The following is a 24,561-nucleotide window of genomic DNA, read 5'->3' on the forward strand; positions in this document are numbered from 1 at the left end:
TCCCTTTATGGTGGTTCAGTTCCTACCTCTCGGCCAGATTCTTGGGGACAGTTATTTGTCTAAGAGAGAGCTCAATTCGGGCGTCCCTCAAGGTGTGATTCTATCCCCAATGCTGATTAACATTCACATGAAGCCACTGGGAGATATGGGGCGCGGTGTTATCAGTACACTGATGACACCCACATTTATTTCTCTTTGTCTCCGATTGCTGCAGTGACTAAAGATGGCATCTCTCATCTGGATGCCTGCCTTGGATCAGTAGTGGCCTGGATGAGGGAAAACAAACTCAAGCTGATCCAGATAAAATTGAGGTACTTGCGATAGGCACCCCAAGTCCAGGGAAGGAGTTCTGTCAACTAGTCCTGGACAGAATCACACTGCCCCTGAAGGACGAAGTTCGCAGTTTGGGAGTACTCCTGAATTCATCTCTACAGCTGTCATCTCAAATAGATATGATGGCCAGGAATGCTTGGTACCAACTTCCATTGATACGCCAACTGCGTCCCTACCTGGACAAAAAGGACCTTGAAGCAGTAGTACTTGCACTGGTAATCTCTCATCTAGATTTCTGTAATGCACTCTACATCGGGCTACCTCTGTACCAAGTTCGGAAGCTTCAATTGGTTCAAAATGCGGCAGCCAGATTGGTCACCGGAACACCTAGGTCAGCCCATAAAACACCTGTGTTAAAAACTCTTCACTGGCTGTAAATTAGCTTCCAGGCACAGCACAAAGTGTTGGTTATTACCTTTAAGGCCCTTCATGGCTTGGGCCCAAGTTACTTGAGGGAACGCCTCTCCCTACATAATCCGCCCACACTCTCAGAACTTCTGGGAAGAATTTATTAGACTACCATGAGACCAGGTTAACATCAACTTCCCATTGATCATTTATGGACGCAGCCCCCAAACTATGGAACAGCCTAGAGAAAGAGATCCATCTTATCACCACCTTAGATGCCTTTAAGAAGGCACTTCAGACAGATCTCTTCCAGCGGGCTTATCCATTCGACCTCTTATAGGAGATCTTTAAGATAAAATGCTTCACTTCTGATTATGATGTATGCTTTCTAGATGCTTTAGATGTTCTAGATGTTTTAGCTATTTTATTGAACTAATAATAATGTCAGTGTTTTATTGAATGTATTTTATATCTGTACCGTGTTATTTTATTGATGTAATCTTGTTACCAACCCAAGCTACAGTGGTACAGAAATAGTGATTGGGTGACAGTACTGATAGGACTCTCTTTCTGTGATAAGGTTAAGACACAAGGAATGGGTTTGTGGTTTGTGAGTGAGTGAGTGGCTGCAGTGCAGGCCTTTAACCACTGTACCACTAGGGTCCCCACTCCCTGGATGAAGTTATGTAGCCAGATGCAGTATTTTCTTGATGGACCCTTTCACACTACACAGTTATAGCCCTATGATACCACTTCAACTGTCATGATTCCAATCCATTCTGTGCAATCCTGGGATTTGCAATTTAGGAGAGGCCATTTAGAATTATTAGCAAGAAAGTTTTCGTGCCTCAACAAACTGCAAACCTTAGGATTTCATAGAACAGAACCATGGCAGTTAAAGTGGATTCATAGCACTATCATTGTGGAGTCTGGATATACAGTATGTCTGAGTTTGGACAAGCATGTGTATTTCTCTTTTTACTGTAATTTTAACAGTTAATGTACAGCAGCTTTTACTGTAACTTTAAGCTATCATGCAGGAAAGTAATTTTCTGCATTATTACAGTTTATAGTGGCTTGTAACATCTAGCAACCCAATAATACCCCAGCAAGTATATTTTTCTTTTCTTTGAATAAAACATCATTTCTTAAGAATGTGATCAGGACTGAGTCATGAAAAGGGTTATGTGGCAATTTCTAAGAAGGTAAACTACACAGCAATTTCATGTTCTGGTTTTACAGCTGAATTCAAAAACTGGGATCCAATATCTCTCTTCCAAAATGGGGAGGATGGGAAGTGCTTTATGCAGGAAGAATCTCAAATGCTCCTCCTGAGTTCTAATGGTGGAATCTCACACTAATGATCCATGACCAGATTTTGGGAAGTGCCTTAGGAAAGTTAGCCAATTCTCAGAATCCAGGAGTTCATAAAATCATTGAGTGAAAAAGTTGGAGGGAAACATAAGTGCCATCTATTCTAACCCCCTGCCATGCAAAAATATACAACCAAAGGTACTTACTGGTACATATTTATTTCTGTCAATGACCAATACAAATGAAACAAAATAGGGTAGATAAAATGCAATGCAATACAGTGGGTTCTTGGTATCTGCTGAGGTTTGGTTCCAACCCCTGCCCCCCATGGATACCAAAATCCGTGGATGATCAAATCCCATTAGATACAGTGGCAGAAAAAAATGGTGTTCTTACATAATATGGCAAAATAATGGTTTGCCTATTGGAATTTATATTAATTTTTAAAGTATTTTCAAGCAGTGGATGCTCGAATCAGTGGATAAGAAATCTGTGGATAAGGAGGGCTGACTGTACATTAAAATGCCGAGTTAAAAACAGGATTAATATGAAATATGTGTGTTATAATGATTTTAGAAAAACAATATAAAATGGTAATATCTTTGATATTAAGACAACATGCTATGCTGACAAGCTATTGCTGCCACACAAAAACTAGCTACTTTGACAATAATTTCAGGAAACTGGTCGGCAACTAAAGCACTCCTGAAGTGTGCCCATCCAACTTCCGAAAAGGGGGAGTCAAGTAGTATCTGAGGCAGTCTATTTCATTATCAAACAGCTGGCATCATTAAGAAGTTCTACCTAATATTTTCCCACTCCAGACCAAGGAGGGGCTCTCTCAGGTGGTCTCCCATGGTCAGAAGCCAGAGGAAACATGTCTTTAGTACATCTCAAAATGCATTCCCTTCCCCAGGGACGTAGCTAGGATTTTAGGAAGGGGGGGGGTCCAGACTAAGTGCCACCATTATAATGGGGCTTGAGTGTGGCAGCGCAGCAGCACACACCATTCATTTTTCTAATGGAAGGGGGGGTCTGGACCCCAAGAACCTCCCCCCCCCTTTGGCTACGTCCCTGCCTTCCCATGTTCACTGGTTTCAGGAAGTAGATGAAAAAACAAATCCTCCAACTGTCCTGAACTGGCAGGGACAGTCTCAGTTACTTCTCAGTCATTTCATTCTTTCAGCTGCTTTTAAAATGTCCCAGTTTTCTCTCCTCCTCCCACATTCTCTCTTTTGCCCTAAACTTAGTTCAGTTGGTGCAAACTGAGTCCAAAGCACAAAAGAAGTTTGCATTCTATTGGCTGGGCAGGGAGGGTGAGCAGAAGAGGTGGCAGAAACTTGCTCTTCCAAATGCAAACTGCTACAGCCTTTCCCAGTTTGTTTTTCTTCCTCGTATTAAACTTTTGCCATCGTAACCACATTCCGAATGTTGCTGGGCGCATATGTTTCAATTTTCATCTATGAAATGTTGAATGTTAATCAGTCCTGAACCTTATTTTCCTGGAGGTCTGCTAATGTGGTTTTAAAAAAACAAACAATAAAATAAAAAGGGGGGGGGGGACCCCACCAATATTCTGTCATAGTGAAAGGGAGTAGGGGGGAAGAGGAGGTGACACAGACACCATGTGACTACAAAATCACAGAACTGCCAAAATGGTAACTTACCACACCTGTGGACTAGTGCAATGCCAGTGCAATTGGGAGCATATTGACAGGTTTTTCCCATTAACATCAAGATGCTGGTCAACCATGATTGGAAGATAAGGCAATGAGAAAGAGAAGAGGCTGTGTGATAGATATCTGCAAAGGCTCTGTTGTCAAAAACATTTTGGCAGTGACAATGTCCATCCTTTGATAAATTTGTCTCTTTACAGTTTCAGTACCAAGAATTTGTCAAAATAATATGCTTAATACCATAGAGCTATACTAACTTTTTCACTTATTCAACTTATTAAATTGTTCATTTGTTTAAGTTTTCAAGACGTTTAAATTGTTGTTGTTTCCATTTCAGAAATCTTAATCTTATTTTATTGTATGCTGCACAGAGGTCTTAGGAAGTAAGGTGAAATATAAATATTGTGATTAATAATGAATACATATATTATTAAATGCCTTCTATATTTTTAGTCTGTTTCCCTTGATTTTAAGAAAAAAGTAAGAGGGCTGTAATTCTAGTTATCCAGACTACAACATTTGGACAAGTGGACATTATAAGAAGCAGTTCAGTAATTTGTTCAGAATTTAACTTTATCATCTGGAAATTGGGGGAAAAACAACAACAACCCTTCAGTTTATTAAAAATGACACCTTGGGGATACAGAGAGGGCCCTTTGCTAGCATCCATGTCATGTTTCCTCAGTTTACTTCTTGTCAAAATGCATTCTCATTCCCATTGCTCTTAGCCCTGCAGGGTCAAGGCAGCTAATGAAAGCCAAGCTGTCTTTTTGTGCTATCAACAACAGTCAGATAACAAAATGCCGTTTCAGAGGCTGGCATGTTTATTGTTAGTGATGATGATGTATAAATTGATAGCAGACAGAACCATTTTCTTCAAGCCGAGTTGACCCTTCAGAGAGGACTGCAGGCAAAGACTTTTAGGCTTTGACTAGTAGCAGAACAGTTGAGCAAAGCGAACATGACGGGGATGTCAGAGTGCATAATGTGACTCCACCAGCTTAAGTAAAGAGTGGGGAGAATTGGAAAGGATATAAAAATGTACGGAACTAACCTCCTGAATAGTTTCTGTGCTTTTGTTAAAATTAAATGATACAGTCATATGCTGTGCAGAAGCAAACAAAAAAAGTAGACAAAATATCAAGAGATGGATAAAGCTCTTAAAAGAGGGGTGGGTAACATGCAGCCCTGGGATTGCATGTGGCCCACAGGTCTGATCCTGTGGCCCTCAATTCCCCAAGCCTTTATTTTGGTTAAAAAGGGAGGGATAAGCTGCCTCTTCTGGAAGCTTGTGGAAACAGCAAGTCACCTTCTTAATAGGTTGTGGGGTTGGGGTTCACCTTTAAATAGGTTGTTTACAGCCCATTTAAAATACCTTGTTTAAAAACACAAAATTTTTAAAAGAGTTTTCTGGTAGCCACCCCAGGAACCTATTACAGTTGCCCACCCCTGCCCACCTGAGTTACCTTTTCTAAAATTTCAAAAAGCAATGAATATTGATTTGGGATCAACATGCCTTGATATTTGCAAATAAAGAAATAACATAACCAAGAAATAACATTGAATCCAGAGTTATATACCTAGGAAGCTAAAAACTGGTGTCTCATCCATGGGGTTGCCATGAGCTGAAGGTCTTGTATGCCCAACCCAATGTGTCTTCTCCACATTCTGGCACTGTTCTGTTCAAACAATGCATGGCCAAACTCTGGTTCTGGTATGAGCATGCCAGACTATGTCCTGCGCTTCCCACATACCCCACACCAGAACCGGGGCAAAACACACTTATAACAGAGTACAAAAACCTACCTGTTTCTCTGGATCTTCTAAGAAGTCTTCATGGGTCTACCGCTGGACCAATACAGTCAAGGTCAATGCCAACTTGAAGGCAATTAACAACAACAAGCCATTATGCAATTATAAGAGGAATTACCTGAATCTTTTCTCCAATGTGGGAAGACCAGTCAACTTGGAAGCCTGTCAGAGAATCAGAATTGGAAGAGACCTCAAGGGCCATCAGATCCAATCTTCTGCCATGCAAAAAGACACAATCAAAGCACCTTTGAGAGATTGTCATCCAGCTTCTGTTTAAAAACCTCCAAAGAAGGAGGTTTTGTGATAATAACTACAGTATATAGCATTCAGCTTCAGCTATAATGTTTGTTTCAGGCATGCTGATTACTAAAGATTTGGCTTTTATCAGTGACATAAGGAAGGTGTTAAAAGGGGGATTCATGTGATCCAAAGCCTCACTCTGACAGCCACAATGATGGGCAGATGTTGCCATCACCCAATCCCTCTTCCAGTTCTTTTAAGCCATGGCTCACTGATTTGCCCACTCAACGTTTGACATTGCCTGGCTCTCTAAAGAACAAGGTTACAATGAATTTACTCTCTACTGCAGAAAACTGTCAGGAGTAGCCAGTCAAAGGGAGAAGACAGAAGCCTGGAAGTGGTTCTACATGAGTAGCTGGAGAAATTGTTGGAATGGTTACCTACTACAGTCACCCGGAGAATTCTCATCTCATGCAAGATACATGAGATATGAGCACAGGGGTGTTAGAGGTTTGGAATGTGGGAAGCTTTGTCTAGAAACCTATTTGTAGTCTTACAAGGTGTAGTGGTTTGAACAAGGACTAAAACCCTTAATACTAGCACTGGACTACAACCCTCGATACTAGAGTTTGCTTACTCCTCAGTCATGGAAACACACTGCTTGACATTGGACAAGTCACACTCGCTCAGCCTCAGAGAATGGCAAAGGCAAAAACCTATCTGAAAAAATCTGGCCAAGAAAACCCCATGGCATAAGTCGGAAACTATTTGAAGGCACACAGCAACAGCAATGCCTGTCATGCCAGCATAACTACTTTTTAAAAATGTTGCATAAGAAGAGATTTATACAGATTGAATATACCTTATACAAAATGTTTGGGACTAGACGTTTTTTATATTTCAGATTTTTCTGGATTTTGGAATACCTGTATTTGCATATACATGCATAATGAGATATCTTGGAGGTGGAACCCATGTCGAAACAAAAAAATAATAATTTATGTTTCATATACACATTGTACACATAGCCTGAAGGTCATTTTAATATTTTAAATAATTTTGTGCATGAAATAATGTATGTGTATTTTGAACCTTCAGGAAGCACAGGTGTTACTATCTTAGCCATCTGTGAAAACAGGTTTTGGGTTTTGGAGTATTACAGATTTCAGAATTCCAGATAAAGGAGTGATACCTTAAGTGTCAACTACAGCCATACAGAGTAAACCATTCAAATATAAAACTAAATTAACTTATAAAAAATTCACACACACACACACACATCTTGAGTGTTGGAGACTCAAGGTCAGATCCTGAGATCTGAGAACGCTACTGTTCATGCTGTAATCGACTGTAAACATCAGTGATGTAGGCTCGAGTCAATTGATTCAGTCTTAAATCAGACTTAGGTCACTTCAGTGACTTGACTTGGCAAACATGACACACTGGCTTGACTTGACTTGAGACTTCTATATTTCTAATTACTGACTTGCTGGTGCCATTTGAGCAGCAGGCAAACCCCACCCCCATGTGTGGAGCTCAGAGAGCAAGCTTGTTTTCTGCTGCTCCAGAGACTAGGACCCAGAACAATGGATGCTAGCTCCAGATTATTATTATTATTATTATTATTATTATTATTATTATTATTATTATTATTATTATTATCCTTTTTTATAAAGCGCTGTAAATTTACACAGCGCTGTACATACAATCTTTTTAATTGGATGATAAAGAGATTCCACCTCAACATTAGGAGGAACTTCCTGACAGTAAGGGCTGTTCGACAGTGGAACACACTCCCTCGGAGTGTAGTGGAGTCTCTCTCCTTGGAGGTCTTTAAACAGAGGCTGGATGGCCATCTGTTGGGGATGCTATGATCCGGATTTCCTGCATAGCAGGGGGTTGGACTGGATGGCCCTTGTGGTCTCTTCCAATTCTATGATTCTATGAATTTTCAGAACGGAACAGCAAATGCATTAGGCAACAGGCTTGAGACGGTAAGATCCTTCTAAAGTAGGGTTGCCATAACTGTCAACCTCCAAACCGGGACAAATGTAAAAAAAAATGTAGAACAAATGTAGGACAAAATTTAGGCCCAAATGTAGGACTTTTTTTAAAATGGAGGACACCTGAAAAATTTAATAATTTAAAAAAGCATTAATATAAACACATGTTTCTTAGGCATGATCAAAATGGAGGACATTTTGGCATTATTCCTACACAGATGGCCTTTCTGGCCACATATGCCCCAATTCCAAAACACACACAACAGCACATTTGGGCATTTAACATGGCTTTATTTAACATGGCCTCTTGCATATTTCAGAGGCTTATTGCATAACCAAACCCTTTGGGTTCAACACTGAACATGGGTTAACATGGCTATGCATATTTAATAAGTCAAGGTTGTTTAACAAGAAGTGGATTTGACCTCGGTTTCAGGTTTCTTACACCAACTGTACTTCTCAGAAGTGTGTACTTAGTGAAGGTACTTTGATTTTTTCTTCACTGCTCATGAGTTTATAAAAATCAGAGCAACTTACATTGGCCATGCCTCAGAAGATTGCTGATATCAAGGCAGACTTGTATTTTTAATAATAAAAATTACCAAAAAATAAATTAAAAAACAAGGCAGACCTGAATGGCCACTCTCCTCCCCTCCTCCTCCTCCTCCTTGGCACCATGTGGTGCCAGGAAAGAGCCCTTTCCCCTCCCTCTGGCCCAGAGTCCTCCTCCGCTCCGCCTCCTCCTTGATGGTGGCCAATGGCAGACTGGGGCTGGAAACAGCCCCGCCCCCGCTGTTCTGCCATTGGCCAGCCAGCCTCAAGGGGACGAGCTCCCTTTTTAGTTCCGTGCGCAGGTGCATAAGCGGGGCGACCGTGAGCTTCTGCCGGCCACGGCCCGGACAACTGCCTGGCATGGTCAAGCGGAAGAGAAGCGTGTGGAGGAGGTGGCGGAGGAGGAGGAGGTGGGTGGCCAGCCGGCCGCATGAGCGACTGTGGTGATGGTGAGATGAGCAAGCTCGGCCCAGGCGCCTGGCCGAAAACCATGAATTGGCGGTAACTGGGCCGGGGCCGGGCTCGTACCACCAAAAACAGGACTGTCCCACCTGCAGGCAGGATATGGCATCCCTATTCTAAAGCTTTTGAAAAGCTTTAGAAAGCTCCTCAGATATGCAACAGGGAGAGGCTGCCAGACCTCAAGTTCTGCCTCAAGCCCAGGCCTTTCCTGGATAAAAGTGCCCGGCCACAGAATCACTGCCCCTCACATCATGTATTAGCCCACCCCTCTGACCTCGTGTTATATATATATATATAATTCTGTTGTAATAGATATTTTAATTGTAACATGTTTAATCCTATTTTAAGGGGCGGGGAAATTTGGGACACAATGTTGTAAATGTGGATTTTAATGTGTTGTGAGCCGCTTTGATTGTCTCGCCACAGAAAAGTGGGATACAAATAAAAGTTTTATTATATTGTTATTATTGCCTAATGCACTTGCAGTTCAAGAAACTATTAGCTCCTAGACTTGAGACTTTACTGTAGATTTGGCTTGAAAGTATCTTGCAAGGACTTGAGGCTTGACTTGAGACTTGAAGGTAGAGACTTGAAAATTAACTTGAGACTTGCACTAAAAGACTTGAATACATCATTGGTAAACGTGGTTGAAAACATGGGCATTCAAAGTGAGCTTTTGAATTTCTGTATCCAAGCACCCAGGCTTAAATCCAACTGCTAATCCCTACTAGAACAGACCCAATGAACTGGTGGTTTAATGTAAGTGCTGACATACCATCCAGCAGTTGATTCCAGGCCCTGGTCTGCTTGACATTTCCATTTGGATTTAGGCCCTGGAATGCAATATTAACAACCTAGAAAGGGACATGTAGATACTTCCCCAAATAAGGCTGTTTCAGTGGAAAGATACACACAGGAACACATTGTATGTACTTTCCTCCAAAGAGACTGTTGATTTCTATAGATACTACAACGACTCTTTCTGCACCCTAATCTAAATTCTCTTATTCTTTGCCACTTACAAACTTAATTAAGGGTAGGTTGTATAACATTTGAACAAAAAGGTATTGACTACTGGGTATAACGCACACCACAGAATGCACAACACAACCCTGAATGTGCACTTTTCTTCACAGAACGATCTCCCAAGCCCAAGCGCAGGAGAGCAACAGGCAGACATATCACAAACTTCACCATAATGGGCATGCATTCAGCCATTGGATCAACATCTTTCAATTTATTAGCATGACAAAGGACACAATTATTTTGGATATGCCTGAATGCAATTTTCATTAACTTTGCAATGATTTATTAACAAAAGTGTCAGGAATGTAATAAAAGCAGTGGGACTCCTCAAAATGCCAAAATACAAGAAAAAAAATGAAGAATACAGCAGAATTTCCAAACATGCCTTGCAGCATCAGGTCAATAAGGTTGCCTGATTCTATCAGAAGCATCACCATGGTGAATGAACTCTGCAATTAACAAAGAATAAGCACAAAAAATGCTAATATCTCATTTGAATGTAATTATGCACAGATTACTGTTCACTGGAACCAGAAAAGGGGGGATTTTTAATTGTCACCCGAATTTATGCAGAATCCATAGATTTTAGTTAACTTGAAGCAGTCAGGAGGGAGGTGTGTATTTGAGAGCATATGGGATATTCATAATCATCCCAACAATAATAGAAATGTCCTTAGTTTGTACTCAGGTTTATCCGTTAATATATGAGTGCATTGCTAAGGAATAATTAAGAACTTTCTTCACTTAGATGAAGAAGGTGGAGCTATTTGCTGTTTCTGAACTTCATTGGCAGTCTCCCATCCAAGTACTAACCAGGGCTAGCCCTGCTTAGGTTCCAAGATCAGATAGGATCATCTGGTGCCTTTAGGGTATCTAGGCTGGCAAATACTGGGAGTGATCCAAAAAATGATATTTTTCCCCCTTTCACATCTATGAATAAATACTTCACTGCCTTGGTTGTAACGTCAGCCACACAGTCCTGATCAATGTTGTCTTTATTTTATTTATTTTTAATTTAATTTTATTTACTTATTTATGTATTCAAATTAAACCCATCCTGTCTCTCATCAAGGGACCCAAGATGGCTTACAATAATTTAAAATAGAAGTTGGCATTTATGAGATCCAACTGGCTGGCATAAGAAACAGGTTCTTCTTGGCAATGGTGCCAAAACTTCTGAATTGCTGAACTCCCTTCCCGTTAGAGCAGGGGTGGGCAACATGCAGCCCATGGGCCACATGCAGCCTACCAGCATCGTTTTTGAGGACCCCAGATCATTTTTTTTCTCTCTCTCTCCTGAATGCACTCTCAGGATGTGGGGGGCATTTTCATCACATTTTGGGTGGCCCTGGTTCGATTTATGCCCAGGACAGGACTTTTGTTTGAAACAGAAAGTAAAAAGAAAGTGACCTCTGCTCACTTCCAGTTGTTAGAAAGGGCAAAAGTGGCCAAGGAAGGCATCTAAACATGATAAGAATGTCTGCCAGAGGGCACTTGGGACGCAAAAAGAATTTTATTTGATTTGATTATTATTATTATTTTGTGGAAGCAGGTGCAGTGACAGGGATGTAACCCCCCAAGATCTCCTGGGGGGGGGGGAGTGCTAAAGCATTCCCCCAGCCTTCAACAGTTGTCACCTGCCATTAGATATGGATCCATTAAAATTGCTAGACTTGATAAGCACAAGGGAAATTGTCACCAAACGAGGAAGAAAAGTAAGTTCTCTGCTTTGCCTGAAAAAAATTATGCCATTTAAAAGCACAAAAACAATGAAAGAAAAGTTTGTTGGCCTTGATTTTTTTTAAAAATATATAAACAGGAGAAAAAAGAAAATATTAATATTTTAATACCTGTATCTCAGTCATTTCTTAACAGACATCAATTTGCCCTGATTGATGAACACCTAGATTATCTATGTCAGGTTTTAGACCATTTGGACAACTGTTCTGGATTTCATTTTACATTTAAACATTCAGGGTTTATAATAGTAGGATGCTATTTCACCTCCACTTCACCCTTTAATTCAGTACCCCCCGCTATCTTGTTCATGGCTGCAACAATATTCAGTAAAGGGAGGGAGAGACCTTAGTAGGTCCACCCATTAATTAACATCAGAGAATAGGACCCCAAACAATGGATTCAAGCTCCAGGAAAAGAGAGTCCACCTCAACATTAGGAGGAACGTACTGACAGTAAGAGCTGTTTGGCAGTGGAACACACTCCCTCAGAGTATAGTAAAGTCTCCTTCTTTGGAGGTCTTTAAACAGAGGCTGGATGGCCATCTGTCAGGGATGCTTTGATTAAGAGTTCCTGCATTGCAGGGGGTTGGACTGGATGGCCCTTGTGGTCTCTTCCAACTCTATGATTCAATAATTCTATTATTCTATCACCTATAAATAAGTTTTAAAATTAATGATTTCAGAATGCAAGAACTAGAGTGTACCTCCAATTTTAATTTTTAAAAAATATTAAAATTCACTTTTGCCACAGAAGAAACTCTGCTCCCTAAATGCACCTGCCTATGAACCAAAGTCTGCTGAGGAGGCTATGTCCTATCTCCTACCAGTGGAAACAGTACCCTGGTGGAGCACATGGGAAAAGGCCTTCTCTACTGTGGCACCCCATTGTGGAACACCCACCTTTACAGGCCTTGTTGAAGCTGACATCAGCTTCCTTCCAGCACCATGGCTTGTCCTTAAAACCTTTTGTGCCTGATTGTTTTTTCCCCCCACAGCGTACATGGTTTCAGAGTCTTTCAACCTTTTGATTTCTTTCAAGTTGTGAAGTCATTTAAGATCTTTTAAATTTTTAAATGATTATCACTTTGAATTGTAAATTCTTTCACTGTTGAATTGATTTTATGTGAATGGCACTGTGAGATCTCACAATATACAATGGAGTGGATGGATTTTGTTGTTGTTAGCTGCCTTCAAGCTGCCTTCGACTCATGGGGACCCTGTGAATGAGACATCTCCAATTCTCCCTGTCCTCCACTGTTCTGTGTCCCCTCTAATTTAGTCTAGCCATCTGGTGTGCGGTTTACGATATACATATACACATACAAGTCAAGTCATTTGAGATGTGGTGTTGGGGAACAGTTCTGCAGATATCCTGGACTGCCAAAAGACAAATAAAGGTTCAATCCAAGAGCAACTCAAGCCCAATCTCTCTGCAGAAGCCAAGATGACTAAACTGAGACTTTCATACTTTGGACATATGAGAAGACATGACTCACTAGAAAGGATGATGCTTGGCAAGGTGGAAGGCAGTAGGAAAAAAGGAAGACCCCAATTACAGGTGGATATACTCAATCTTTTGTGAGATGCCATGGGTCCAATTTAGGATAAAGGCAGCATATAGATAAAATAATAAACAATAATAAATCAAGAAAGCTACAGCTCTGGATCTGGAAGACCTGAGCAGGGCTGTTGATGAAAAGGTGACCTGGAAATCTCTCATTCCTAGGGTCGGCATAAGTCAAAGTTGACTTCACAGCAGTTTTGTGTACTTTTGTTGTTGTTGATAATTGCTGCCAAGTGCAGTCTTTCAAAAATTGTTCACACGGAGGTCACTATCTACTGTAGTAATGGGCATTCTAATCATGATCGACATCAAAAGGCCCAAGAGATGTAGTCTTATGACACTGAAAAGGCCCACATTCAATTAAGGCAGCATGAGAATGCATGCTTGAAATTCTGTCTGTGACTATATGTTGGACAATAGCTACCATTCCCAAGGTTACCACAGTGTCTTGCCAAGATCCTAACTGGGTGCTGTCAATGTGAAAGGTTGTAATATGTCCACAAAGATGATAAAATGATCCTCAAGACACATTCAGCTCTCTCTGAAATGGATACTCATTCATCATCCGTATTTCTGGAAAGTTTTCTTCCTAGCACCTCTCCCTACCCTCCCTGTGAGTACATCGGCAAGGTTAGTTTGGAATAAGTTTCCCTCTGTCGTTTGCATTTTAATACTATTTGATCTCATTTACATGTTTAAATTTGTTCCTGTAATAAAATTCATTAGTATGTTTATCATAACCACATAATGAATATAGCCCTTATGTAGAATAAAAAAAAAATTGAAAGTACATTAGAGACATTACAAGCTGTTTGAAATTACAGTGCTTTGCATATTATACCTTATTAATTAAATTATAAATTATTTATTTATGTATTTCTTTAATCAGGGGCAACCACTAGAACAATATTATATTAGCAGAAGAAACACAATACAACTCCAAAGCTAATTCACACAGAGAGAGAGAGACCGGCTTTACACAGAGAGGCGTGCCGATTCATTTCGCCAAGGGGTGGCCAATGCCATTTCCTGCTGTGAGGCAGAAGACATGAAATAGCAATTTAAAGGGCAGTGTCTCTGTGTGTGTGTTCAGTGTGTGGTGGAGAGAGAAATATGTCTCCCTCAATGAAAAAAAAATCTTGTTAAGATAATATCTCCTTTTGTCTTCCTTTTTTATAAACATAATTAGATCAGATATGCAGATGGAAAGAAGAAAAATCAATAATTATTTATGCTAATGCCACCTCCTTAGCATACAGAGCTGGTCGGCACTGGCAGGGAGCAGGGGGGGCAATAGGAGCTCACTGCTATTCAATTTCTCTTCTGTTGTCATTCGCCAAGGTTTTGGAAAATAAAAAAAGACAGATGAAACAGTGTCCTCTGCTGAGAAAGTCTGGTTGAGGTGTTCAGGGGAGCCTAGCACTTAAAGGCCTTCAAAATCTGAATATGTGTGTTTTGTTTTGTTTTTAGGGAATGGCCCTATACACACAGCACTATGAGGCAGAAAGGAGGTGGTAGAGTCCTCAGTGGACAGAGTGAATGGTACCACTTCACTTTGTAGCAATAGCATTTGCATTTCTAAACCACTTCAATAGTGAAGTAAGCACTCTGTAAGCAGTTTACAATGTGTTACCCAATTGCCCCCAACAAGCTGGGTACTCATTTTACTGACCTACAAAAGGATGGAAGCCTGAGTCAACCTGGAGCCCTCTGTGATCAAACTCACAATGCTGTGGCTACAGTACTGGCATTTAACCACTGTGCCACCAGGGGTTTGTAGAGAGAGGGAGGGAGGGAGGGAGGAAGGAAGGAAGGAGAGAGAGAGTGGAAGAAGGAAAGCCATAAGCACCAATAACAGCAACAGCTTCCTGCAAAACAGCACAAAAAAGAGAGAAGGCTGCACTAGAAACTTACACTAGGATGAAAATGCTGTCACACCCTCCAACTTTCCTGATTACACAAGACCAGTCTTGATTAATCCTCTGCTGTCCCACGTTTTCAGATGCTATTAAAATGTCCCAGTTTATCATCCAACTTTCTATCATTGTCCTCACTTACCTGCATTGCTGCAAACTGAGTTCAAAGTGCAACAGTATCACCATGCCTTGATTTGGAGGGTGGGAAAAGAGAGGAGGAGGCAGATTCTTGCCCTTCCCAGGAGGCACAGGCAAAAGCAAAGTACTGCAGTCTCTCCTAGCTTATCTGCTCTTACTCATTAAGAACTTTTTCTCCATCTTGACCACACTCTAATCTTGTTTGGTCATGTGTGTATTGGTTTTCATCTGGGAAATGTTGGAAGGTGATCAGCATATGCTGATCACCAGAATGCAGTAGAACAGTACATAGACCTTTATCTTCAAGTGCCTGGAAGTGATGGTATAGGCATGAAGTATTGCCAAGAGGCGATCAGGTTATCCTAAGGCCCAAACAGAAGGCCGAAATAAAGCTGCTTTGGGTCACTTTGCAGGTATGCTGTTTAAATGATGCAAGCAACCTAAGAGGCCAAAAGCTATGCAGTCCTAAGGAGTGGAGCACAGCTTTGGTGCAGCTTTTGGCCTCTTAAGATATGTGTGTCATTTAAACAGCATACCTCCAAAGTGACCCAAGGCAACTTTATTTTGGTCTATCTGTTCGGGCCCCAAGTTAGGTAATCTGAATCTTTCTAATTATTTTTTCTTGCAAACAAAAATAAATAATTTTACCATTTCTCTTATCACTGTGAGAAAGTCACCAAAAACTGTGCAGTTTTCAAAGATGGTTTGCAGTTCCAAACATATTCTGTACTAAAAAAAAAGTGGTCCCCATATTGTTTTCTGCACAGAATATAGTATTTTCTGCACCAAAATCTAAGTATAGGTTGAGCTGCCCTTATCCAGAATTCCAAAATATTCCAAAATCCAAAATTGTCTACATGGGTGGCTTGAGATAATGATTTGCTTTCTGAAGGCTCAGCATACAAAAACTTTGTTTCATGCACAAATTATTTAAAATATTGTGTAATACATTGCCTTCAGGCTATATGTATAAAGTGCATATGAAGCATAACTGTGTATCATATTTGGACTTGGGTCCATCTTCAAAGTATCTCGTTGTGTATACTCCAATGTTTGGAAAAAAATCCAAAATTCAAAACATTTCTGATCCTAAGCATTTTCAATAAAGGACATTCAACCTGTATTTATTTTGTGTGGAATAAGTCTTCAACTACAGATATTCTTGCCCATCTAGAACGCTCTCCATCAGGGTTTCCTGACTTGGAAAAATCAATTTCTCAACCTTTAAAAAAAAATTTTTTTTTTCATTTATTATTCATCAGTAAGTCTGATGATCTCAGTAATGGCCTGCACCAAGAGTTTGGAAACATTAGTTTTTTGAGGGTGAGGTTCTATTGGTGGAGGTCAAGGAGGGTGATGCTGGTCAGCTGAATGGTAGCTGAAGGAAACTTTTCTTGTGCACTCCCATTGTAGATCAGTGACTCTCCATCACATCAGTTGGCTCACTGGGCCTAGCAAAATATATTTGAATTTCTGTTATCACCTAGATGGGCTAGCATTGGTGCTTTGTTCATATTTTTTAAAAATAGTTTTTACACAGATCAAATTAAAAAATGTTATTTTCTACCCACAGACTGGAATGGTTCAGTGTAAGCTTCCATTCACTGAAAATACTTTCAGTAGTGAATAAATAATTATTAATATTGCTGTAATATAATGAATATTGTTCATAGAATGATAGAATCATAATGCTGGAAGGAAGCTTATGGATCATCAAGTCCAACTCCTTGAACAATGCAGGATCTCCAGCAAAAGCAGATAGCTATTCAGCCTCTTTTTGAAGACATCCAGAGAAGGAAACCCCACCTGTCTAAGAAATTGGCTTCATTGCTGAACCACTCTTAACGTAGAAGTTCTATTTTGCAGAATCATAAAATAGGAAGAAACCACAAGGACCATCCAGTCCAGCCCCCTGCCATACAGGAATACACAATCAAAGCACTCCCGACAAACACTGTTTAAAGGCCTCCAAAGAAGAAGACTCCACCACATTCCAAGGTAATGTATTCCACTGTTGAATGGTTCTCACTATCAGGAAGTTTTTCCTAATGTTTAGGTGGAATCTCTTTTTCAGTAATTTGAACCCAATGCTTCATGTCCTAGTCTCTGGAGAGCAGAAAACAAGCTTGCTGGATCCTCATTATGACATCCCTCCAAATATTTAAACATGGCCATCATGTCATAAAGAAAATAAAATATCATGTCATAAAGAAAACAAAAATAATGACCACAGAAAATGTACACAAATTCAACCTAGACAATGAGGAAATAGAAATAGTAAAAGAATTTTCATATCTGGGATCAAATATTGATCAGAGTGGGGACTGCAGTCAAGAAATCATAAGACTAAGAATGGGGAGGGCAGGTATGAGAGAACTAGAAAATATCCTAAAATGTAAAGACATACAACTGAGCATGATAGTTAGAATCATAAAAGACATTGTATTTCCTATTACCATATATAGATGTGAGAGCTGGCCAGTTAAGAAAGCATATAAAAAAAGAATTAATTCATTTGACATGTGGTGCTGGAGAAGGGCTGCCATGGGTTGAGATCGACTCAAGGGTGGATAACAACAACAATAAATCATGTCACCTCTTAACCTTCTCTTCTCCAGGCTAAACCTACTCAGCATCCTGACCCATTCCTCGTAGGGCATGGCTTACAGACTTTTCATCATTTTGGTTGCCTTTCTCTGGACACACTCCAGACCATTAGACCTGATCATATCGAACAGAGCAGCAAAGTATAGGCCTGCCCCCTCCTCTATGTGATGGTCATTGAGGTATAGAAAAAGTACAGTCATGTCACCCCTCAGTCTTCTGTCGTATCTTCAATGTATACTCTATCCTTCCTTAAAAGCAGTATCTAAATTCACAAATCAAAAATCACAGATTAAATTTTGGGGGTGCTTTGATTGTGTATTCCTGCATGGCAGGGTTTGACCTCAATAGCCCTTGAACAGGGTGACCAAATGTCCTAACCACAAAGGAGGACAAGGCACTACAAAATATAGGACATTCAAGAGAAATGTAGGGCATCATAAAATAAAAGCTGGAAAAGCTTATATAAATATAAAGCCATGACTCTTAGTAATGCTCAAAATGGAGAATGTTTTTGAATTCCTCCTGGATAGAAGGTTGGAATGTAGGACATGTCTTGGTAAAGAAGAACATCTGGTCACCCTACTCTGAATATCTCTTCCAGCTCTATGATTCTATGAAATGCATCTGAAAATTCAAATATCTGACACAGCAAATTAAAATGCTTTCTAAAGTACCATGGAAAGGACACAAACAAGCAGCACTTTAAATGACTGGTTCATCCCTCAAAGCTAGCACAAAGACCTGTGCATCTGGGAAAGTGTGGGACACAATTAGATCCCTGGCAGAAGAGAGTTGCACACATCCACCATTGCCATTAGCTCCCATTCACAAGTTCCACTTGAAACATTTCAGGGACCCAGTAAAACATGGCCCCCAGTTTCACAGTGCACTGTAACCACATGAATATTGTTACATTTTTCCTTCAGATCTTCCTGATAATTACAAATAAACAAATTTGGGGCCCAGATAAATCACCCGTCAGTTTTGGTTACTTCCACCTTCAGCTGGTTTTAATCAAAACTTTTTTCCACCCCATATATGAAGACCTTGGTGAACTTGGATAAATTTTTGTCAAAGGAAAACTGAAATATAATTCTTACTCATCCCAAGAGATCTAAATCTTGTAGAAAATATTGCTATTTATATTAAACAAAGTACAGCATGCTCCAGTGCAACATGAGTCTCTGGTATAAAACAGGATAGAAATATGCAGGGTAGTCTGGTAAAGTTAAAAAGTAAAACTTACATTTATTGTTGCAAGAAATTCATCAGAAATAGGAAAGTAAATAGACAAGAGAAGTTTCTCTGTACTTTGGTAGAAGAGTCCCCATGCGGAGTCTCATGTCTGAGCCATCCTGCAGTTGAAAAGCCTTGTGGATGCTTCCTTCTCAGATAATGGGTTGAAAACACTAACTTTTGGAGAGGACTAGGGAGGTGACCTCTGTATGCAGAAAACAGAAACGGCATCACAGTCTTGACAGACCAGGACTAAATGCCAGCCTCAGAGCAAAGTGGGGGTGTGGCATCCACATGAAGCATGCCTCAAAGCTGCCCTGATGATGCTGCCATGCCGTGCGATCAACTGCACAGCGATTGGCATCATGGTGCTCCTTTGGTGCTGTGTCCAGATGATGCAGTGTCAAAAGGAGTGTTAGAAAGTGTCACCGTGGCAGCAAAGGCACCCTTTCCACAGCACAAAAAGGAACTGCTTTTTGCAGCTCCTTTTTGTGTGCAGAAATGCCAGATAGGGGCCACTGCATGTAGTTGCCACAGCCCCAATCCGGTCTTTAAAGGAGCAGTTGCAGTCCATTCAGCCCCTCAGTTATTTAAATCAGAGGTGAAAACAAAACATGCACTTCAAAGTTTTCTCTGTCTCCTCAATCACTAAAAACACCCAACTGTTGATGCCCCTTCACTTTCAACACATCTTTTATTATAAAGGAGGAAAATAGATTACAACCATCAACAGCATGGTGTAGGATGTGTGTTTCTATCCAGGGATAGATCTCAGCTTGAAGGCCAGATATAGGGAAGGGATGTCATGAAGGTTTCCATTGAGCTGAGACTGCCTGCATTTCCTGCCTGGGTTCCGAGCCGATACCGTAAATACCTCCGTTTTGTCTGGATTCAGCTTCAATTAGTTTTCCCTCATCCAATCCATTACTGCCTTAAGACAGTCATTGAGAGGCGAGATGCCATCTGAAGTCACAGCTGACGACCAAGACATGGAGAAATATATCTGCGTGTCATCAGCATACTGATAACATCCCACCCCATGCCTCCAGATAATCTCTCCCAGCAGCTTCATGTAAATGTTGAAAAGCATCAGGGACATGATAGTGCCTTGTGGGATGCCACAATTAAGCTCTTTCCTTGCCGAGCAACTGTCCCCGAGCACCACCCTCTGGACTCTGCCCGAGAGGAAGGAACGGAACCACTATGCTACACTTCTCGAATTTACCTTTGAGCAGTTGTGGTTCCCCATGGCCATTCCATGGTTGCAGCATGATGGATGGGGGAGAGAATCAGAGAAACATCTGACTGAGGCCCAGAACAGACCGCCAATTTGTGATGGCCTGGGGCTAATTTTAGGGTTCCGGAGCACACAGCATCCGCATGCTCCAGAACCTAACACGTATGGATGGCATCGTCCATATGTGATGTGCGTGCATGCCACACTTGTGTCATGGATGCGTCACAGTGCACCAATGGCACACTGATTACATCATCCCCGTGCACAAAAAATAAACTGGTTTTTCTGGGTTCTTTTTGGTCCGGAGGGACACCGCACAGTTTGGCTGCTGTGGCGTTCCTCAGTGGGAAAGCAGGCAACTGCCAGCCCGGACTTTCTTGCAGATATGTACTGGGCCTATGTTCCAGTACTTAAATACAGAATAATTACCCCTTCCATTGACATTCACTGGTGGACTCTGGAGGTGTCAGTGGTTGGTATAACCATTCTGCACCGGGAACATAGCCAGATGCTTCTCTGACTCCTACACACACACACACACACACACACACACACACACACACACACCATGAGCCATAGAATGTTGGGTGGGCTGCAGTGGCTCAATGGTGAGACCAGGGAGAATTTGGGTTGTTGCAGAGGGAGGAAGTTCTGCAGTGACCAAAACCAAAAACCTCTTTAATGACCAAAAAACCTGCACAATCACCAAAAAATAGATATGCCAATGGAAGATGGACTTAGGCCCTGTGCAGAACAACCATTAATCCCGGCCTGGGGGCAGAGTCGGGGTGTCACATCCACATGGCACATGCCCTGATTCTGCCCCCATGATGCCATGACGCTGTGTGCCACTCCACATGGTGTGCAGCATCATGGTGCTTCTCTGGCACTATGTCCACACAACGCACCACAAAAGGAGCACCTTCAAGTTGTGGTGCTGCAGCTATTGTGCCCTTTCCAGGCTGCAAAAAAGGAGCCACTTTTTGCAGCTCCTTTTTGCACCCTAGAAAGGCTGGATTGGGGCTGCGGCATGTGGTTGCTGCAGCTCCGATCTGGTACACTTGAAGGTGGCTGCACTGCCCCTTAAGCTTGTGTAGGGCACTAACCAGATGCCAGCCCATGTGACTAACAATTTACACCTCACAAGCACAACAAAGGATCTCTGCCAAAATAACACTTTTAGTGCCCCTGACAATTAATGTTTGGCCATGAATGCTGGCAAGGGTTCAAGAACCCCTCTGCCTAAATGTTGGCAGGGAGCCACATTCACTACAGGGCTCATTCAGTACCTTTGCCTAAAACCTACATGGATTGAAAGCATATAGGCTTCTTACTGTATCTGGGCCCCAAAGTTGTACTGATTTTAAGGAGCAATTTCAGTAACAAGCTTTAATCCAATAAATGCGCAAATGCAGCTTTGTATAAATGAATAGATACCGTGACAAGAGGAGCACTTGGCTTTCTATCTGAGGTACAGTCGTAGTCTCAACCATAGCATTTCATTAAAGGAGTGCCTTACGTTGAATAATTGGCCTGCTCCAGCTCCCAATGGCAAGCAGTATTAGAGTCCAATGCATATTGATTTTTCTTAAAATACCCTGGACAATTGCAGCTCAAGAAGATGAATGTCCAGAAAAGTTATGAGCTTGTGTGGCAAACTGAGAATAATAAGGGAAACTCTTTCTCCCAGTTTTCACTGTAAAGAAGAAGAAGAAGAAGAAGAAGAAGAAGAAGAAGAAGACAAAAAGAAAATGATGGAAGGGGGGATGAAAGAAGAGACCTCAAAGATGTCTTCCATAATAAATTGACATGAAGCAGTAAAAAAGCATATACAACTGTCCTTAAAGTATTAATTTTAGTACCATGTTTACAAGACTGACAATTATTGCCTTAATAAAAATCATTCAGTTTACAAGCTAAAAAGGTCTAAGGGGTTGAATGCAAGAATAATCCAATCTAATTAGGAAAACAATGTTGAAAGAGATCAAGTAACAATTGCCAACAATCTTCTAATGGACTTAAATTATGTGCTGGAAAAGGACAGTGACAGAGGATGTATTTACTTGGCTTTATAGGGGGCTTGGAAGGAGGTCTGATGAGACCAAAACAACTTGTTTATATAGTGAAAATGTTTCCTGCAACAACGTTTGAGAAGGCTGTAGGGTCTGGCCTGTTGACCCCTCCGATGTCAGCGGGATGTTGAGTCCACTTTGGGTTTTAGTCCAAATATGAAAAAGAGATGCCCAAGTGTTGAAATATGCCTTCAAATGTACAGTGTTCAGCACTTAGCTCCTGAATGCAAGTGTGGATTATAACATCACAGCTTGCAGCTTCCATTGCTTGATCTGACACAATTATGTGGAGAACTACAATTAATGCAGAATGCAATTACAGGCTTTAAACATGGGTCCAATCAACTCAGCTTTCATTTTCTTTTTTTCTTTGTTCTTGGGCAAAACCATCAAAAGCCAAAATATGATTGCCAGCATTGTGTGTGTAGGACAGGATGGGTAGGTGAGGTTTTGAATGTCTTTCACCAAGGTAATGCCTAAGACAATCAAAACTGTGTATAGGCAAAATTCCACATAAAATATAAAACAAATTGTGTCTGGCAAAATTATATTACTAATATACATATAAAAATTAAAATTCCTGCATGTGACACAAAATTTTGATTTTCCTAAAGAAAACCTTCCCTGGTGGTAGATGCATCTATTTACTTGTAGGAGAGAAAGAGTACATACAGCCTATGGTTACTGTGATCCTTTACGCAGGAAGAAGAGGAAAGATACAGAAGTCAGTTCCAGGGACTGGTTTGCATGTATCCTTTCAGGTATAGTGATTAATATGTTGAATCAAATCGACATACACAGGATCAAATCCCCACTCAGCAATAAAACTGTACAATGAACACAACCCATACTCCCATTCAGATCTTGGAAATGTGCCTTGTGGATGACATCTCCCCAAAACCACAGTAACAGCTGATAGATGTTGCTGGCTGCGGGATTCTGGTGCCTTGTGCCTATAGCTAGCAAGAGCCAGGACAGGCAAACTGTAATAGGGAGATGCAGTTATGGGCAACTCAAGCCCAGTCTAGGTCATATATCTAATCAAGGGAGTTTATTGAGATTGAAGAGAGGCACAGTATTGATGAAGCAAGATGTTGCCTGGGAGGCCGTCGCTAAAAACCACATAAAACAAAGCTGGAAGAAAGGCCACAACTTTATTAGCAACAGCAAACAATTGGTAGGGTTGGCCAAAAGCATAAGGTCAGGATCTGAAATATCGAACAGCTCCCCGGTTGTTCGATAAGCAGCTTGCCTGGTGACCTCCAGGTGTTGGGATGACCTAGGGGCTAAGGAACACCAACTGGCAGCCATGACACCAGGCGCTCTCTTGTTCTCTAAGCCCCTAGTCACCGGGAGGTGCACCTTGTTGTGGCCCCCACAATGGCCACAATGCATGCCCTGCTCGCCCCCCCTGGTCTTGAATGACTCCAAAACCAGTGCTCCGTAGCCCTGGTACCACACCAACCAGATCCATGGCCTATGCTGCTGCCCCTAAGTTGTGACAAGACCCACAAACCCTAGGGAGGGAGGGTGAGAGAGCCAAGCTGGAAATGGCACCGGGGCCAGACCGCATGGCCCTTATATAGGCTCTGGCCCCGGCCTAATCACGTGCCGCCGCCGGCTCCTCCTCCAGGGCAGCCCAGCCAATGAGCTGCCCTGGAGGACCAGAACCACCACCATAGAGCGGTCCTCCGCCCTTCCTAGAGTGGCATGGAGTGGAAGGGCCATCCCTTCCACTCTGCGCCACCAACCAGGGCGGAGGGCTCACTCCAGCAGAGCACACTGGGGCGAAGCGGATGCTGAGCTCCCACCAGCAAAGCGGCCAGCCCAGCAAGGTGGGCAGCTGCTTGCTTCTCCAGTCAACTGCCCTGCTCTCAGTACAGAAAGCACAATGCATTTCTACATCCACAATACATAAGGTGCAATGCAGGACAGGGGTCTGTTTATGTAACACATACACAACACCACTTTTGCAATATTGAACTGAATGAAGGCATTCTCAATCAGACAACCAATTCCGAAAGAGAACTTACATATGCCTAAGTCACAAACAGGATTTTGATTCTTGTGTAACTGCATGTGGACATTAATGCTATGCAACCTCAATATACAATCGTGGCCTATAATAGCAACTTTTTGAATCTGTAACTAATTATAATTAATTATTGCAATGCTATACCTAATTAATATTTTAAGGAAAGAAATTAGCCCTTGAATTGACACAAAAGAAGCCCATTTTAGGACATTTTGTGTGGGTGTGACTCTAAAAACGTGGGCCAGCTCTGC

This window comes from Sceloporus undulatus, chromosome 1 (assembly GCF_019175285.1).
Source record: "Sceloporus undulatus isolate JIND9_A2432 ecotype Alabama chromosome 1, SceUnd_v1.1, whole genome shotgun sequence".
NCBI lineage: Eukaryota > Metazoa > Chordata > Lepidosauria > Squamata > Phrynosomatidae > Sceloporus > Sceloporus undulatus.